Source organism: Lissotriton helveticus, chromosome 7 (genome assembly GCF_964261635.1).
Source record: "Lissotriton helveticus chromosome 7, aLisHel1.1, whole genome shotgun sequence".
Taxonomy (NCBI): domain Eukaryota; kingdom Metazoa; phylum Chordata; class Amphibia; order Caudata; family Salamandridae; genus Lissotriton; species Lissotriton helveticus.
This window is the reverse complement of record NC_136068.1, coordinates 1,697,495,768-1,697,513,732: the sequence shown is the minus strand read 5'-3', so window position 1 is coordinate 1,697,513,732 and position 17,965 is coordinate 1,697,495,768.

The window sequence follows — 17,965 nt, the reverse complement described above, 5'->3', positions numbered from 1 at the left end:
CAGTCATCATAAATCTATCCCTAAGCTTCTTATCTTGTTACAGATGAACTGCCATATGTATCATCAAAATATTTTACATTTTCTAAATAGCGAATTTTAAGGAATAAATAGCGATTCTTTACCATTCCTAATTTGTGATGAGCAAATTGCTAATTGCAAGTTACCCATTCATTTCCATGGCCTAGGAGGCTAATATGAATGAAGGTTTAATTTGCGATTAGCAATTTGCTCATCACAAAGTAGGAATTTTTCCAAGGGTGCAGGGGTGTCTCAAGAACACCTGCTGCACCCCTGAAAAACTAATTTGGGGGCATATGGCACACATACATGCCCTAAGAGCATGTGTTGGCGTCATATGGCACCTTTTGTTTTTTTGAAAAAAAGCTTTTTGAAAAGAATTCACAAATTACCACTAATTTACCACAATAGTTTCCAAATCCTTAATGTCATTTTTTACATAGTTTTTGTTTGATACATTGCATTTAAGTAGTCACAAAATTTGCAAATCCTTCAGTGCAATCGCAAAATAAGGAATAGCAAATTTTGCTACTCCTTATTTTGCATCAAAGTTGTTTGATACATACCATTTGTCTAATTAACATTCGCAAAGGCCGAAATTCATAGAATTTTGATCTTTGCAAATGCTAATTAGCTTGATACATATGGCCCCAAGTGAGGCCTGTCTTGCGGCATGGTGCATCTTTTGCATTACTGCTGATTGGGTTTTATGTGGTACGTTTTTTTTTTACACCATGACATATCTGCCTAAATGCATCAATTTTTAATGTTGGCACCTCATAGCAAATATTTTGCACCACCGCTGCATCATAAAAGTGACGCACAGTGGCAGAAAAAAGGCATACACCTATCATAAATCTATCCCTAGCATTTTAAATGATTAATCCAGGATGACAATAAAGTGTGTCCTATCCAGAGGTTTGTTTAAGGTGAGGCCTACTCAGGATTGCAGATCAAAGTTACGCTTGATGAAGAATACAGAGGAGATAATACATATAAAGGACTACCAATGAAGTAAGTAATGTGCACTTTATTGCACCAGTCATCATAAATGTATCCTTAAGCTTCTTATCTTGTTACAGATGAACCACCATATGTACCATCAAACTATTTTCCATTTCCTAAATAGCAAATTTTAAGGAATAAATAGCAATTCTTTACTATTCCTAATTTGCAATGAGCAAATTGCTAATTGCAAATTACCCATTCATTTCCATGGGCTAGGAGGCTCATAGGAATTAAGGTTGCAATTTGTGATTAGCAATTAGCTCATCACAAAATAGGATTTTTTTCAAGCATGCAGGGGTATCTCAAGAACACCCTGCTGCACCCCTGAAAAAGAAATTTGAGAGCACATGGCACACCTACATGCCCTAATGGCATGTATGGGCGTCATATGGGACCTTTTTTTTTTGTTGAAAAAAATGCTTTTTGAAAAGAATTCGCAAATTACCACAAACTAGAAGTTGGTGGTAGTTTCCAAATCCTTAATATCATTTTTTACATATTTTTTTTTTGATACATTGCATTTAAGGAATCGCAAATTTTGAATTATTGACATTTTAAGTAATTTCCACATGTGCAGTGTTTTCAAAATATAATTTGAAAATCGTTTTTGGGGAAAAGTAATGGTTTGCAAATTTATGACAAGGACATAATGGTGTATGCTTCTCTATAAGGCATTTCAGTGTCTCTAATGTCATTTTTCCCATATTACATTATAAGACCTTTCCCCATGAAGCACATTCCTTGTAAATATGCTCCCACCTGTGCATTGCAAATTTAGATTTTGACTGTTTCAGTCACATAGCCATGTTGAAAGTGACCCAAAAAATTTGCAAACGTTTTAAAATAACACATTCATGTGTCTTAAGGACATTTTAAGTCATTTCCCCATGGACAATGTTTTCTAAGTGGCACAAAAGAGGTATACACCTATCATAAATCTGTCCCTAGCATTTTAAATGATTAATTCAGGATGACAATAGGATGTGGCCTATCCAGAGGTTTGTTTAAGGTGAGGCCTACTCAGGATTGCAGATTAAAGTTATGCTTGATGAAGAATACAGAGGAGATAATTCATGTAAAGGCCTACCAATGAAGTAAGTGATTTCTACTTTATTGCGCCAGTCATCATAAATGTATCCCTAAGCTTCTTATCTTGTTAGACATCAACCGCCATATGTATCATATAACTATTTTGCATTTCCAAAAAAGCGAATTTTAAGGAATAAATAGCGATTCTTTACCATTCCAAATTTGCGATGAGAAAATTGCTAATTGCAAATTACCCATTCATTTCCATGAGCTAGGAGGCTCATATAAATGAAGGTGCAATTTGCGATTAACAATTTGCTCATCACAAATTAGGAATTTATTCCAAAGGTGCAGGGGTGTCTCAAGAACACCCTGCTGCAACCCTAAAAAAGAAATTTGGGGGCATATGGCGCACATAAATTTTAACAACATTCCTTTACCTCAACAACGATTTTCAAATCATAACTTCAAAACACTACACATGGGAAAATTACTTAAATTGTCCTTAAGACACATAAAAGCGTTTTTTGATTGGCTTTCCTGCATGGTAGGGTCACTTTTAACATGGCTATGTAACACAAACATTCAAAATCAAAATTTTCCATGCACAGGTGGGAGCATATTTACAAGCAATTTGCGCCACAGAGAAAGGTCTTACATTAAAATGGGAAAAATAACATCAGGGACAGTCAATTGCCTTATAAAGAACCATACACCATTATGTCCTTCTCATGAATTTAAAAACAATTCCTTTTTCCCAAAAACGATTTTCAAATCATAATTTCTAAACACTGCACATGAGAAAATGACTTGAAATGTCATTGAAACACATGAAAGCGTTTTTTGATTGGCTTTCCTGCATGGTTGGGTCACTTTTAACATGGCTATGTAACACAAACATTCAAAATAAAAAATTTCCATGCACATGTGAGAGCATATTTACACACAATTTGCGCCACAGAGAAAGGTCTTACACTAAAATGAGAAAAATAACATCAGGGACAGTCAATTGCCTTATAAAGAACCATACACCATTATGTCCTTGTCATGATTTTATAAACAATTCCTTTTCCCCAAAAACGATTTTCAAATCATAATTTCTAAACACTGCACATGGGAAAATGACTTAAAATGTCATTAAAACACATGAAAGCGTTTTTTGATTGCCTTCCCAGCATGGTTGGGTCACTTTTAACATGGCTATTTAACACAAACATTCAAAATCTAAATTTTCCATGCACATGTGAGAGCATATTTACAAGCAATTTGCGCCACAGAGAAAGGTCTTACATTAAAATGAGAAAAATAACATCAGGGACAGTCAATTGCCTTATAAAGAACCATACACCATTATATCCTTGTCATGAATTTAAAAACAATTCCTTTTCCACAAAAACGATTTTCAAATCATAATTTCTAAACACTGCACATGAGAAAATGACTTAAAATGTCATTAAAACACATGAAATCATTTTTTGATTGACTTTCCAGCATGGTTGGGTCACTTTTAACATGGCTATATAACACTAACATTCAAAATCAAATTTTTCCATGCACATGTGAGAGCATATTTACAAGCAATTTGCGCCACATAAATCATAATTTTCTCCTTAAAGCACACTATTCACTATCTAAAATAAAGAAATATTTTCTCACCTTAGCAAATACTTTGAGTTTGAAAACAGTCTAAGAAACACACCAATTTGTCTTCAGCAGAGCAAAAGGTATGCACTCCAGAGTCTGCAGGTATCAAAAGCACAGAAATGCTGTAATTCTTCACACATATTTCTCATGTCACCCAATCAAAACTCTTCCCTCACTTTTTTTCAAATGAAAACCCTTCCCCCCTCTGCCATTTCTGGCTATTTTCCATAGCAACCACCTCTTGGAGAAACTCTGGTGTTTGCAAGTTCACACAACAATGTTGCAATTGAACTCTGAACTCTCAGTGCACCTGCATATCCAGTGCTTTCTTTCATTTAATGATTTTTTATTGACCACTCAAAATACATCTCTCAAACAACACATCTGTACACCCTAACTTTCTGTTTTCATCAATCAAAATCCACCAATCACTGTTACTGCTTCATGAACACAGAAACTCCATAGTTTTTTTCATTTCAAACTCTCATTTTTTCAACTGCCATTTCATTGCCACACTTCATCTGACTGCAGGAGAACCTTCTCTCACCATGTTTTCTGTCTGGATTGTTGGTCATAGTTATATTCACTGGGCTCAAAGGTACGTTGAAAGCAGGAATTTACCTAACCTCAATTTACAAGATGTGGAAATTAAGTGGTTTGGCCACAGAGGATTAAAATGTCACCAATTGATACCATTGGTGAAAACCTTTATGCATTTGCCCAAACCTGACCTGTTAATTGTGCACTGTGGAGGTAATGACTTGGGCACTTTGACTGGTGTAGGTCTGGAAATGCTTTTAAAGGACACCTTTGAGCAATTGATGGCACTTTTTCCTCAGACTGCCTTGGTATATTCAAATATATGCCAAAGACAGAAATGGAGGTGGTCAAACCAATTTTGTCCACAAATTGAGAAGTCGAGGAAGCATGTAAACAAATCTGTTTCAGCTTACATGAGAGACCATGGAATGGGCTCCCTGTACAACAATAACTTGCGTTACTACATGCAAGATATCTACAGAGGAGATGGAGTTCACTTCTCAGATGAGGGCAACAGAATTTTCACTCTGAATTTAAGAATGTGCATTGGTACCTACTTATAAGTACCTAAATGTACCATAAACCCAAAAGCTCTTCTCAGAGCTACCCTACATCTAATCACTCACAATTATTATTTTACTCTAACTTTTTTCACTAATTTTCAACAAAGTACACTCCCTGGGGCGCTACCCGGTACGCGTACCGGGAGCTAACCTCGCGAAATTTTTAAAAAAAATGTTTTTTTTTCGCACATATGGGCCTCCTCAGCCACCCTCACAAAACCTAGGGGGTCAAGATAAGTCTACCGTGCCCCCTTCTACCTATTCTGAACATTATTTGCCCTCCATCTTGTATCATAATTCGACCGAAACACAAAATGGTGGACTCCCGTTACGCTTAAGGTTCGCGTACCAGGGCGCTCACAGGTTCGCGTACCGGGTCGCTTCCTGGGAAGCGCACCATCAAAAAAGGTGGGAAAGTAGTTCACACAAAAGCCACTTGAGACAATTTCACCAAATATAGATTAGCTCATACTACATACCAATCCCTACCATTTTCACAAATTTGATTGGAATTCCATTTAGCCATTTAGCCTGTAGACCTCTCTAAATACCGTGAGGTAAATTACTTCACAAAACACATCTGAAGTGTTGGAATTGACAACCAATTAAAATGTTACTTTCATTTTCTACTTTTTTTACCTGACATTTGATTGGTTATGTACCCGAATATATATAAAGGAAGACAAGGAAACACAGCCATTTTGACTACTACTTCCTGGTGTACATTTCAATAGGATTTTCATTAATAACTTCAACTTCTTTTTAAAGGTAAGTTGTTATTTTTAAAACTGAAGTATATTGTGCACTTTAAGTTAATATGGCAAACTTTTTCTGTTAGTTATATACTATCCCTCTGTAGTACTTATAAATTTAGATACACTTTTTTATATTCCTACTTCCACTCTGATACTATACACTGCCCAAAGATAAATTCACTGTTAAAAACTGCCTATCTAAAATTAATCCCAACAGTGCCCTACCTCTACTAATATATATTTTTTTTATGCAAATTTCAGGGAAAATGGAAAGTGAACAAAAAATTTCATTTGAAATTGTCCTTCCAGAGTCCAACACAGAAATCATTGATCCAAATGAGATTGAATTTATGGATGAAACTTGGGACCAAGAACTACTGCAATGTGTACAAGCAGTAGATAACCTCATTGCAAATGAGGACATTTTACAACCTCAGAGACTACAATGTATATTCCATGATAATAATGAAATTTCTGACAATGAAATGTTAGAAAGTTTAATAAATTATGAAACACAATAAAAAATGCTTAAAAAAAAAAAAAAAAAAAAAAAAATAATCAACAAAACCAACAATCAATTAACATACAGCATTTGAAAAGTCTATCATTCATTTTTCATTGTAGTACGCTCCCCAGAACGCTTCCCGGTTCGCGTACCGGGCGCTAACCACGAAAAAAAACAAAAAAAAAAATTTTTTTTTTTTTGCCCCGCGGGACCTCTTTAAAACCTCCACATTAAACCTAGGGGGTCAGCGAGGATCTACTATGCCCCCTTATAGTTATTTCCCCCTTGGTTTTGGCCTCCTCTTGTCTCTCGATCCTACCGAGAGACAAGATGGCGGCCGCTCCGGACTGTTTAGAATGTTTACAGACACCGGAGAGCCAATCAGCTTCGCTACGCGAAGTTCCGTTACGCGAAAAGTACGCGTACCGGGGCGCTGCCTGGTCCGCGCTTACAGATATATATCTTTTTTTGACCGTTAATTTCTCAAAATCCACTGCAGCACATATATTAAGACCTACAAAAGGCACATCGGGCTACCAGTCCCTACAATTTTGCCAAGTTTCGTGCAAATCCATTCAGCCGTTCGGGCTAAAAGTGAGGCTAACCGCCCTATGGAAAACTCAATGTTAAAAACACGTTTTGGGACCCCCCTTTTTTCTCGGCCCCCCCTGGACCAACTCCCCCCAAATTTCCAGGGGCTGCTCAGAAACAAAATGTGCCATTTTCCTGAAAATTTCAGCCAATTCCGTCCACAAACGCCAAAGTTATTAGACATAGAATTTCAAAAATCCCATAGAGAAAAAATCCTAACTATATATACCTACTGGCGACCGCCAGTAGGTAATATATATCAGCGCTCCTGTCGTACCATAAATCACGGGTCACTCATGAGCGGGTGCTTCAGACGCGACGGTACACGCGTTTAAAATCCTAGCTCGGACTCCATTTCCTTTACCATGAAACAAAGTTCAGCACTCCAGGGGTACAGGCAAAAATGTCTTTATTTCGCCATTAGCCGTAGACAGACGCGATTCGGACGTGAGTCCTTCATCAGTGTTTACTCGAAACGCCGCAAAGCGGCTACTTTAAATACGTCATCGTAACACATCCCTCACCATTAAATGACGGTGTCGAAATCGCATATGCGCCCATACGAATGTGGCGGCCATCTTTGAAAGCATAATATAATGCAATTTCCAATGCAGTGTATTAGTACTGCAACTAATCATGCGTGTATCGGCATATCTGCCGCTCTAGCTGGTGTAACCTTACTATAAAGCCGTGGATCGGCATTTCACCAGCTGCATTCAATTGCGCATTGCGATTTAGACCCGTAATTCATAATTAGTTCTATTGTACATTTTTCTTTTCTTAGGCATGTCTCAAATGGCATAATCAATATTGATCATATTCTCACTACAGTTTCATCAATTCATATAAAGTGCAGGAACAGACATTTCAATTAAATCTCTCATAGTGTTAAGCAACATACCGTACAAAAGAGAAGAATCAAAATTGCAAAGGGGAAAGCAATAGATCATTAAAATCGATTTAACAGAGGTTCAGGGTGATATGTCCATGATTCATTCATTTTCCTAAGTGTACCATCAGTTCTTCTCCGCTGTTCATCCCATATGGATGTTTAGTTTGCATATCAATAATGTAGCAGGATTCCTGTCTACGTAGCCTCAACAATCTGTCCCCTCCCCTAGGATTATTCGGAACATGGTCTATGCCAAAATATTGTATTAGATCCCTATTACTCTGATGTTCCTTGGCAAAGTGCCGTGCCACCGGGTAGTTGACATCTTTATTACTGATGGCACGCTGGTGTTCCAGAATTTAAATTTTTACATTATTAATTGTGCTGCTAATATATTTAAGACCGCATGGACATGTCAGGCAGTACACAACATAGGGGGTTTGGCATGTGATGAACTTAGCTATTCTTCTGGTTGTTTGTAGACCAGGAATGTTATATGTTAAAACCCGTTTGCTGTTCTCACAGGCTTTACATTTGGCACAGGGAAAGAATCCTTTCATATCTTTTAAAGTGTTACTTCTCTTAGGCTTAGGGGGCATAAGATGGCACTGTACCAACTTGTCTTTTAAAGAGCTTAGTTTACGAAAGGTGATTAGAGGGCGAATGGGGACATCTCGCCCTATGGTGGGGTCTAATCGCAATATATGCCAATTTTTGGTCAGTATCTTTCTCAGATGGTTAGCATCATTCGAGAAAGTTGTTATCATCCTGAATTACTTACTAATCTCTGATTGCTCTGTTTTTTATTTTTCATTTAATAGACTCCTTCTTGGTATTTTCCGAACTCTGTCAAAGGTTTTCTCAAGGAGAGTAGAGTCATATCCTCTAGTTTTAAATCTAGTCATAGATTCCTTGGCTGCACTAATAAAATCAGAGTCCCTTGAGCAATTGCGTCAGAGTCTAAGTAACTCGCCGTAGGGTATACTGCGAATCAAGTTTCCAGGATGACTACTCTTGGCATGTAATATGCTGTTGCCCGAAGTGGGCTTCCTGTACAATGATGTTTCAAGTTTCCCCTCATTTACAAAGACCTTCAGATCTAAGTAGTGCACCTCTTCCCTGCTTAAATCACTAGTGAATTTCAAATTCAAGTTGTTTCTGTTCAGATCCCTAATGAAATCCTCTGCCTGTCTGAAGGAGCCCCTCCATATTAGGAAAAGGTCGTCTATATAACGACGCCACACAACTATGTATTCTGCCCATTTGGCGTTGTCACCTCCCAGGGCCACTTGCTCCTCCCACCAGCCCACGAATAAATTTGCGTAGCTGGGGGCGAAGCAGGTGCCCATCGCTGTCCCTGAGATCTGTTTATGTAGAATCGATTTTAATGATCTTTTTCTTTCCCCTTTGCAATTTTGATTCTTCTCTTTTGGACGGTATGTTGCTTAACACTATGAGAGATTTATTTGAAATGTCTATTCCTGTACTTTATATGAATTGATAAAACTGTAGTGAGAATTTGATTAATATTGATTATGCCATTTGAGACATGCCTAAGAAAAGAAAAATGCACAATAGAACTAATTATGAATTACGGGTCTAAATCGCAATGCGCAATTGAATGCAGCTGGTGAAATGCCGATCCACGGCTTTATAGTAAGGTTACACCAGCTAGAGTGGCAGATATGCCGATACACGGCATGATTAGTTGCAGTACTAATACACTGCATTGGAAATTGCATTATATTATGCTTTCAAAGATGGCCGCCACATTCGTATGGGCGCATATGCGATTTCGACACCGTCATTTAATGGTGAGGGGCGTGTCACGATGACATATTTAAAGTAGCCGCTTTGCGGCGTTTCGAGTAAACACTGATGAAGGACTCAGGTCCGAAATGCGTCTGTCTACGGCTAATGGCAAAATAAAGAAATTCTTGCCTGTACCCCTGGAGTGTTGAACTTTGTTTCATGGTAAAGAAAATGGAGTCCGAGCTAGGATATATATATATATATATATATATATATATATATTAATTACCTACTGGCAGTCGCCAGTAGGTAGTTATAGTTAGGATTGTTTTCCATAGGAAATCCGCAACATTCTATTGGGAATAACTCTGGCGCCGGTTGAGGAATTTGTGTGAAATTTTCCAAATGTTTGGCGAGCTCCGCTGCGCTCCTTCCCTGAAAGTTTCGTGGGGATTTGTGAAGTGGGGGCTGAGAAAAAAGGGGGGTCCCAAAACATGTTTTTCCCATGCCTTTGTACCTGAATCTCCTGAGGCGGAAAGCCGGGAGTCACGCTAGAGTAAAAATTGTAATTTACTGCTTTTAACTTGTTGTATCTGATCTTAAAAAACCACTTGGCGCCCACTCCCCAGCACTTACCTGTCACTCCCAAACAGCCGATTTTGATGCTGTCAGGGGCAGGAATCGCTCGCACGCCGCCATCACCAGCCGCGAGGAGCCACGGGACACGCCCACTCCAGTTGGCCATGCCCACCCCTCGCCAAGTATAAATAACACGCTCTGACTTCGAGAGCTGCATTTGTACCTGAATCTCCTGAGGCGGAAAGCCGGGAGTCACGCTAGAGTAAAAATTTTAATTTACTGCTTTTAACTTGTTGTATCTGATCTTAAAAAACCACTTGGCGCCCACTCCCCAGCACTTACCTGTCACTCCCAAACAGCCGATTTTGACGCTGTCAGAGGCAGGAATCCCTCGCACGCCGCCATCACCAGCCGTGAGGAGCCACGGGACACGCCCACTCCGGTTGGCCACGCCCACCCCTCGCCGAGTATAAATAACACGCTCTGACTTCGAGAGCTGAATTTGTACCTGAATCTCCTGAGGCGGAAAGCCGGGAGTCACGCTAGAGTAAAAATTGTAATTTACTGCTTTTAACTTGTTGTATCTGATCTTAAAAAACCACTTGGCGCCCACTCCCCAGCACTTACCTGTCACTCCCAAACAGCCGATTTTGACGCTGTCAGGGGCAGGAATCGCTCGCACGCCGCCATCACCAGCCGCGAGGAGCCACGGGACACGCCCACTCCGGTTGGCCACGCCCACCCCTCGCCGAGTATAAATAACACGCTCTGACTTCGAGAGCTGCATTTGTACCTGAATCTCCTGAGGCAGAAAGCCGGGAGTCACGCTAGAGTAAAAATTGTAATTTACTGCTTTTAACTTGTTGTATCTGATCTTAAAAAACCACTTGGCGCCCACTCCCCAGCACTTACCTGTCACTCCCAAACAGCCGATTTTGACGCTGTCAGGGGCAGGAATCGCTCGCACGCCGCCATCACCAGCCGCGAGGAGCCACGGGACACGCCCACTCCGGTTGGCCACGCCCACCCCTCCCACGCCCCTAAACGCCCTCTTTAAATCATTTGTCAGTTCAGGCAGCGCAGCGGACGGGCGCAGCGGGCGCGCCGTCAGCGCGCCGAAGGCGCGCCAAAGGCAAGCCCGTCTGGGCCCGTCCGGGCCCAGCCGGACCCGGGCCCAGTTACTCTGCCCTTTTCTGTCTTGAACTACCCGACCTACTCACGGGATAGGCTTCTGACCCTAAACACACACAACCACCATTTTTGTAATTACAACCATAAGGGCGACTACCCATTCACCGGCTGCAGTCTCTGCAATCCTCCTGGCACAGACTCGGTACCCGGAGGACCTCAACTAGGCCTCCTCAACTGCAGGTCGCTGGCTAAACACGCGCATGAAATCAACCTTCTGATCCAAAACCACGCTATGGAGATTCTGTTTCTGACTGAAACTTGGCTTACTCCCAACAATGGCCCGGACATAGTCCTCGCACTCCCCCCTGGCTATCAAATCTGCCAACTGAACAGACCAGTGGGCAGAGGAGGCGGCCTAGCCATAATATTCAAGGACGTTTTCACCTGCAGAATCTCTGATGGCAACATCAAAGGTTGTGAAAGCTGCCACTTCTCCATCCAAATCTCCCCAGTAACATCTTTGTCGGGTCTGCTTGTATATCGCCCCCCTGGCCCTCTAGCCGAATTCCCTAGCAATCTCATCGACTACATCACTATTGCATGCACGACTTCCTCCAACTTTCTCTTACTGGGAGACCTCAATATCCATTTTCTGGACCCGGTCGACAAACTGGCTGCAGAACTGCTGCAGGATATCACCTCCACTGGCCTCGGCCTAAAAAACCCGCAGGCTACTCACGACAGAGGACAGCTACTAGATCCCATATTTACTAACATCCAAGAGCTAAATACTTGCCCTCACGTCCCCCTCCCTTGGACCGACCACTTCCTGGTCCCCGTTGAATGGCACATTATCACCCCGCCACCTCAACCTCCCAAAATCAGAACCCACACCAGACGCTGGCACAAACTGGTCCCAGATGAATGGGCAGCCAAACTAAGTGAAGCCACCCCCCCCCCTCTCAAGACACTACCACGGCCGACTCCGAATTCAATACATGGATCACCCAATCTCTGGACGACATCCTCCCGAAATCCAGCACACTTAAACGTACCAAGAGAGTCAATCCCTCCCCTTGGTACACCCCCAAACTAAATTTATTGCGAAAGGAATGCAAGAGAAATGAACGCTTATGGAGAAAAGATAAAACGGCAGACAAAAAAGACTTATTTCGGGCCTCCTTAAAATCGTATAAAACGGAACTCCTTAATACCAAAAGCGCCTTCTACGAAGACCGAATCAAAAACGCCTCTTGCTCGGCACACGAAACCTTTGCCGTTCTTAAAGAACTCCTCCATGCCCCAGACCCCCCAGCAAAACCCTTGGATCCCAAAGAAGCGGAAAGCAAATGTACTAAACTTGCCACCTTCTTTGACGAAAAAATCCAAAAAATTCTCGCGGCCCTACTTCCCATCGCTACCAGCCTCATGGACGGGGATCCCCCTAACCTTCCACCCCACCTCTCTCACTCCCCCGATGGCCCCTCACCCTCTCTTGACACTTTCGGCCCAGTGTCCACGGAAGAGGTAGCCGCGATGTTGGCCACAATCAAAAGTGGCTCTCCTCGCGACCCCGCCCCTCTCCGGTATCTGAAAAAAGTAGCCAGCACCATCATCCCCCCCCTTTACGTCCCTCATCAACTCCTCCCTTTCGCAGGGCCTAGTACCTCCCAGCTGGAAAGCGGCAGTGGTCAAAGGCCTCCTAAAGAAACCCTCTCTAGACCCCCAGGACCTAGCCAACTACAGACCCATCTCCCTCCTCCCAGGAAACAGTAAGATCACGGAGAAGCTAGTGAATAAAAAACTATCACTTTTTCTCGAGAGCAACAATTTACTCGGGACCTCCCAGACAGGGTTCCAGCCAGGCCAGGGCACCGACACCGCCCTCCTGGCAGCAGTGGAGAAGGCCAGAAGCATTCTGGACACAGGAGGATCAGTGGCAGTGATCCTCCTGGACCTCAGTGCGGCCTTCGACACTGTGAGCCACCACACCCTAATCCAACGACTGGGAGACATCGGAGTAAGGGGCACAGCCTTGAAGTGGCTAAATTCTTTCCTGGAGGATCGCTCCTTTCAAGTCTGGGAGAACGACAGCCATTCCCCCGCAATCCCCCTCCGCTGTGGAGTACCGCAGGGCTCATCCCTGAGCCCCACGTTATTCAACGTGTATATGTCCCTGCTGGAGAAACTGGTCAGCCCGTTCGGCGTCTCGATCATCAGTTACGCCGACGACACCCAGCTGGTGGTTACCCTCTCACATCCGCACCAATCTCCCTCTGACCTTCACAGCTGTCTCACTGAAATCCACAGCTGGATGAACTCCTCAGCACTGAAATTAAATGGGGCCAAGACCGAGATTCTGATGCTCGGACACAAAGGGCCCTCCCTGCCGCCCCACATCTGGCCCGACTGCCTAGGTGACCCCCCTGCACCCAAGGAGGAGGTCAAGAGCCTGGGCATATGGCTCGATAAGGACCTGAGCTTTAAAACACAGGCAAAAAAGACGGCAGGCATCTGCTTCGGACTTCTCAGGGCCTGCAGAAAGGTCTTCCCCCTGCTTCCCGCCACCTCCAAAAAACTACTGATTCAGGGCCTTATCCTGGCGAGGCTTGACTACAGTAATGCTATTTACCTCGGTGCCCCTGAATCTACACTCAATACCCTGCAGAAAATTCAAAACGCCGCGGCCCGCCTACTCACCGACACCCCCGCCAGATCCTCGGCAAAACCAGCCTTGAAGCTCCTCCATTGGCTCCCAGTCAGAGAAAGGGTTGCTTTCAAGGCCCTTTGTCTGGCCCATAAGACTCTCCATAACAAAGGCCTGCCCCTCCTCAAGGAATTCATCATCCCTTACAAAACGAGTAGGGCCCTCCGTTCAAGCGGAGAGAACTTCATCACTGTCCCCAGAGTCAAAAAAGCCCGGTCCGGAGGACGCCGCTTCTCAGTCCACATGGCCAAACACTGGAACAACCTCCCCCGGAGACTGAGAACCGAACCCAATCTCCCCCAGTTCAGGAAGGCACTGAAGACCCTTCTTTTCCCTTGACCCTTATCCCCCCCGCTGCTATCCCCCCCTGAGTTCAGGTTCTAGCGCTGGGATGCTCTAGGGTTACTACGCGCTCTACAAAACCTTAAAATAAATAAATAAATAAATAAATGTTAATTTCCATAGGACGGTCTGACAAGTCTACAGCCCGAACCGCTGAACGGAATTAGGCCAAACTTGGCAAAATTGTAGGGACTGGTACGCAGATGTGCCTTTACTATGTTTGCTGAAAATTGCTCCACTGGTTTTTTTGAAAATTAACTTCAAAAACACATATATATCTATAAGCGCTCTCCGAGCGCTCACGGGTGCGCGTACCAGGGAGCGCACCCGGCGCGCTACGGGAGTGCGCGAGCGGAAAGCTGATTGGCTGTCGGGTGTCTGTCAACATTCTAAACAGTCCGGAGAGTCCGCCATCTTGTGTCTCGGTAGAATCGAGACACAAGAGGTGAAAAAAGAAAGGGGGATATAATTAAAAGGGGGCAGAGTACACACCCGTGACTCCCTAGTTTTTTTGAGGGGGGCCTAGAAGGACCCTGAAGGGCAAAACATTTTTGTTGTTTTTTTTAAATTTCTGCGGGGTAAGCGCTGGCTGCGCTCCCGGGTACGCTCTCCGGTACGCGCACCCGGGAGCGCACCACGGGGAAAAACAGTGTAAAAAAATAGAGTAAAAAAATAATGTAGAGTGTTTAGTTGTAAGTTAGCTCTGAAAAGAGCTGTTGTGTTCATTGGGTGTTTTTTGTACCTACAAGTAGGTACCAATGCAGAGTCTTATATTCAAGAGGAAAACTCTATTACCCTCATCTGTAAAATGCACACCATCTCTCCTATAGATGTCTTGCATATTGTAACGCAAGTTGTTGTGGTAAATGGAACCCATAGCATAGTCTCTAAGGTAAGCAGAAACAGATTTATTTACATGTTTCCTTGCTTTCTCAATCTGTGGACAAAATTGGTTAGACCAGTTCCATTTTTGCCTTTGGCATATAATAGAAAATACCAAGGCAGTTTTTGGAAAAAGTGACATCAATTGCCCAAAGATGTCCTTTAAAAGCATTTCCAGACCTACCCCACTCAAAGTGCCTAAGTCATTTCCACCACAGTGCACAATTATAATGTCAGGGTGTGGTAAATGCATAAAGGATTTTACCAATGGTATCAATTGGTGACTTCTCAATCCTCCTTGTCCAATCCATACAATGTCCACATTTGGTAAATCAAGGTTGTAAATACCTCTGTTAGTTGCATATTTTTGAGCCCAGTGGACATAGCTATGCCCCACAAACCAGACTTTTGTCATTTTGAAGATAGGTGTGTGAAGGTAGGTGTGCTTCTAGTCAGATGATTTGTGGAAATGAAATGGCAGTTTGATTATGAAAAAAAAGTGTTTGAGAATCAGTGCAGATGAATAAGTAGAAATGATTGGAGCTTTCTTAAAAATCTGTTTTAGAGGGAGTTACCATGGTTACTTGGTAAATGAGCACTGGGGGGATGGGTGAATGTTATGTGAGTTTCAAAGTCTTGAAATCTTCAACCAATTAAAATGTGTAGTTTGGTTTTGAATTTGGGGGGGAATAATTTTAATTGGCTATGTGCAAGAATATGGCTCTGAAATCAGAAAGAATCTGTGCCATTATTGAAAGGCTCTCAGTAAAGGAAGCATTGTTCAGAGATTCTGCTTAAGAATATCTGTTGACTGTGACTGACACTGTTTGACATCTTCCAAATCATTTTTAAAGGTGAGTAATGAATCTTTTAAAAAAGATAGAGAGTTTAAATATTTTTTACAAGTATCATAGTGTGTGTCTCTGTGATTTAAGGAATGATATTTTTACCTTTTTCTATAATGTTAGCTGTGTGTTTATAAGGTAGTCTTTTTTATAAATGTTTTTTATGCTTGGATTCAATGCTGGTTTAGAAATTGTGTGATGGTTTCATTGGAGTTGTAAATATGGTCATTTTTTTAAGCACATTGTGCAACCTGTAGCATGGGTGGAAGGAGTGAATGTCTGGAGAGGGATAGGAATAGCAGATAGAAACCCATATGAAATGGTGGGGAGATGCATAAACACACAGCTATGTCAAAGATTGTGCACGCAGCTTGTAAATATGCAGGCAGACAAAGCAATCTTTGACATAGCTGTGTGTTTATAAGGTAGACTCTCACAGTTATAAGATCTCTCACGGCATTTCATATTCTTGTCTGGGTGTATATTTACAAGCTGTGTGCACAATCTTTGACATAGCTGTGTGTTTATAAGGTAGACTCTCACAATGTTAACATCTCTCACATTACATAAGGTAAGGTCATGGGATTGTCCCATGTGAAAGGATGCATCGCTGGAAATAATTTTTTTTCTACAATTTTTTACACTGTTTTTCCCTGTGGTGCGCTTGAGGGCCTCATTTATGAGGCCATGCGTCACTTTTATGCTGCCGGTGCGTCACTTTTTGTGACACAGCCGTGATGTAAAAATTGCACCTTGTTGAGTTATATTTACAAAGTGACGCATTTAGGTAGATGCGTCACTTTGTAAAGCCCTGTGCCATATTATATGTGCGTCAGGTGTAATGTATGCAAAGGAGGCGTATTGACGCAAAGAAGGGTTGTACAAATGACGCAGTGAAATCTATGAGATTTCACTGCGTCACTTTTAGGACGCTTTTGTGTCAGAATTTTGCACCTGCCTCACAGCAGGTGTAAGACTGACGCAGGCCCTTTCACTTAGGGCTTGCCCTATGTGAAAGGATGCATTTTTGGAAATTATTTTTTTAAATGGCATAAATTGAGATAGAATATACAAAAAAAGAGAGACATATTTACAAGCTGCGTGCGCAATCTTTGACATAGCTGTGTATTTATAAGGTAGACTTCTTTATAAATTGTTTTTTATGCTTGGATTCAATGCTGGTTTAGAAATTGTGTAATGGTTTCATTGGAGTTGTAAATATGGTCATTTTGTTTTAAGCACATTGTGCAACCTGTAGCATGGGTGGAAGGAGTGAATGTCTGGAGAGGGATAGGAATAGCAGATAGAAAACCATATGAAATGGTGGGGAGATGCATAAACACATAGCTATGTCAAAGATTGTGCACGCAGCTTGTAAATATGCAGGCAGACAAAGCAATCTTTGACATAGCTGTGTGTTTATAAGGTAGACTCTCACAGTTATAAGATCTCTCACGGCATTTCATATTCTTGTCTGGGTGTATATTTACAAGCTGTGTACATAATCTTTGACATAGCTGTGTGTTTATAAGGTAGACTCTCACAATGTTAACATCTATCACATTACATAAGGTAAGGTCATGGGATTGCCTCATGTGAAAGGATGCATTGCTGGAAATTATTTAAAAAAAAAAAACATTTACACTGTTTTTCCCTGTGGTGCGCTTGAGGGCCTCGTCACTTTTATGCCGCCGGTGAATCACTTTTTGTGACACAGCAGTGGTGTAAAAATCGCACCTTGTTGAGTTATATTTACAAAGTGACGCATCTAGGTAGATGCGTCACTTTGTAAAGCCCTGTGCCATATTATATGTGCATCAGGTTTAATGAATGCAAAGGGGGCGTATTGACGCAAAGAAGGGTTGTACAAATGACGCAGTAAAATCTATGAGGTTTCACTGCGTCACTTTTAGGACGCTGTTGTGTGAAAATTTTGCACCTGTCTCAAAGCAGGTGTAAGACTGACGCAGGCCCTTTCACATAGAGCTTGCCCCATGTGAAAGGATGCATTGTTTGTAATTATTTTTTTAAATGGTATAAATTGAGATAGAATATACAAAAAAAGGGAAACATATTTACAAAATGCGTGCGAAATTGTTGACATAGTTGTGTATTTATGCATTTTCCCACCAATGCTGTGAGAGATGTTAACATTGTGAGAGTCTACCTTATATATATTAAT